The sequence below is a fragment of the Pteropus vampyrus genome, unplaced genomic scaffold (assembly GCF_000151845.1).
Source record: "Pteropus vampyrus isolate Shadow unplaced genomic scaffold, Pvam_2.0 Scaffold8005, whole genome shotgun sequence".
In the NCBI taxonomy this organism is placed as follows: domain Eukaryota; kingdom Metazoa; phylum Chordata; class Mammalia; order Chiroptera; family Pteropodidae; genus Pteropus; species Pteropus vampyrus.
In genome coordinates, this window is record NW_011896786.1 from 3,150 (window position 1) to 5,942 (window position 2,793).

The 2,793-nt window shown below is 48.7% G+C and overlaps 1 pseudogene; it reads right to left on the reverse strand.

Moving 5' to 3' along the window:
- Nucleotides 1–2,550: 2,550 nt before the first annotated feature.
- LOC111734859 lies at nucleotides 2,551–2,669 on the reverse strand (annotated as a pseudogene).
- Nucleotides 2,670–2,793: the final 124 nt, after the last annotated feature.

Consider the following 2,793-nt stretch of genomic DNA (forward strand, 5'->3'; position numbering starts at 1 on the left):
ACCTCCAGCTCTGGTTTCCTGTCACCCCTGGGGAAGGGGTCAGGCTTTCTGAGAGCGAGAGAAGCAGTTTTTCTTCAGGTGTGAAGACAGGGGTGAGCTGGGCCAGGCCCTGCCAGGAGGGACACCAAAAAGATGTAACGACTAGCTGGGAGTGGTCATCGCTCTGTCCCCGTATTCGTTCGTTCGTTCGTTCATTCATTCATTCGTTCATTTGATCAGCAAACATTTGCTGAATCCCTAACAGCTGTGTGAAATAGCTGTCAGGCCCTGGGCTAGGGGTTCATCACCCCATTCTCTCCCTGGCCCCTCAACCCTCAGGCTTGGACACAACTTCTGGCCAGACTCTTGGGGCTCTGTCTTGGGCCTGCCTTCAGGGACTCGTCCCCAGCTCCACCTGCTGTCAACCATTGAAGTCAGTACACTGCAGCTGAGCCCTTGGGTCCACCCCACCCCAGCCTTGGCTCACTCTGGGTATCCCAGAGTGAGCCAAGTGAAGAATAGTCAGTCTAGGTCATCTGTTGCAGCCTGTACGGAAAAACACTTACGATCCTGTATTAGGGTTATAGAGGGATCTGTCTCGTCATTGCTCTGAGCTCTCCTGGGGTGCAGGGGCCATGTCAGAGCCATATCTGTGTTCTCAGCCCCCAGAACAAGGCTGCAGGGGAAGCAGGTGAGGCGGGGGTTAGGCACTGGCTGCAGAAAATGCCAAGGTCAAGTGAATGCTTCATCATTCATTAGTTGGGTGCCCTTGGACAAGTGACTCGACCTCTCCAAGCTTCAATTTTCTCATCTGCAAAATAGAGAGAATGATGGGACCCATTGCAGAGGTTCTAAGACCAAGGCTCTTAACCCTTTGTATTCTGTAGACCCCTTTGGCAGTCTGGGGAATCCTGTGGGTCCCGTCCCAGAACAATGGTAAAATAATATATGCACAATTATGAAGGAAACCAATTTATTAAAATACAATTACCAAAATATAAAAATTTATGATACAGCAATACGTGTGCTTTATTAACACATTAAGCAGCAAGATCTAGTGACAGTTCCAGTAACCATCACGATTTCAAGGTGGTGATAAGGGTGAAGAATGTTCTCTGAGAAATCTGTAGCGACTGTCATGTGATGTGAAAACGTCTGTGATTTCCGCCAGTGACAAAGGCGTGGGTATTGCTAATACTCATTCCTAATGGAAGGGAAGGCTGGATTTCAGTAAGAGGGGAGTCGATTTTCCTGTTCATGTTTAGGAGCCCTGATGTGAAGGATGCTCCTAGAGCTGGGATGGGAACCGGGGAGGGGCAGCCACGGGGACACGGAGGAGGAAGGACTGTGGCTGGCTGGGGCTGGCCCGATGTGAAATTGTGGGGGGCCTGGTCCTTGGTTCTGAGTGTGAGTGTGGCACAGATTTCTAGCAAAAGGCAGGCGATGTGTGCATGTAACAGTTTCACCACAATTTGTACCACGTGATAGCAGCTGGCCACACGTACCAGTGCCACCGTGGGCCATGGTCTGTGCGACGTACACTGCCTCAGTTACTACAGTGGCTCTGCAGGGTCACCACCACTGAGATCCTCATCATTTAGATGAGGAGACTGGGACTCCGAAGGGTCATGTCCTTGTCTAATGCCACACAGTTGCGTAGATGGGGGCGGCTGGGGGGAGAGGTCGGTATCCAACCCAGGTAGGGCTAATTCTGAAGCCCATGCCTTTTACTAGTTGGTGATGTTTAAAATGTTTATTTTACAATTTGGCAGACATCTTGCTATTTTATCTTTAAAAAAATCATCGACGAAGTTGAATGTTTCCCAAGCTCTGATTCGCTAACAGCTTTACCTTCTGAGTGAGTGACCTATTCAGGTTCTTGGCTTTGGTGCGTTTCTTTTGGCAAATCTATGAGGAATGGATGTTTTTCTTATCCGTTGGTGCTGACTCTGTATGTACAGATACTGCTTTCTGAACGGTGAATACGATTTGTCATCTTTGTTTAGAAATCCCTCCCCACGTGCCACTTGCTTCTTCTGTTTGTTAATGGTAGGACTCATTACAAAACACACCAATGTCCACGCCGTTCGATGGCAAAGGAACCATTCTTTGGGATGGCCATTCTCCAACCTGGATGATCATCAGACTCAGTGAGCGCCTCACTGGAAATACAGGCTCTGAGCTGCCCGATTCCTCGGTGTGCCCGGGCCCGGGACTGTGCATTCCACAGAGCCCTTCTCCTCATGCTGAGGACACAGCAGTTTGTAGAGCTGCTTTGGGGACCACTGCTTTGTAACACCGTCTGTCCGAACAATACAGAACGTCCCAGGTGCAGGAATGAAGCATTTGAACAAACGTGACAGGCTTCTGAGCAAGAGCTCACATTTCTAACTTTGGCTCTGTCACTTGTAAAGTGGGTATCCTTGGACAAATAACTTGACCTCTCTGAGCCTCAGTTTCCGTTTTTTTGTTTTTTTTTTTTTTAAGGTGAGGCAACCTTTGGTTGACCTCACAGATTGCAAGGACCTTGTCAGCTTATAATCCCTTATTTTTTAATTTTTTTATTTTTTACACCTACAGCACCTGGTCCTCCTAGGTGGTCTCCCATCCAAGTACTAACCAGGCCCGACCCTGCTGAGCTTCCGAGATCAGACAGGATCGGGCTTGTTCAGGGTGGCATGGCCGTAGACAAGCCTCAGTTTTCTCGCCTGTGAAATGGATACCGTAGTTTCTAACTCTCGGGGTTGTGGTGAAGATAAATGGGATCGTGTACATAATGCATTAAACACAGCATCTGGCCCGTGGTAAATAAAT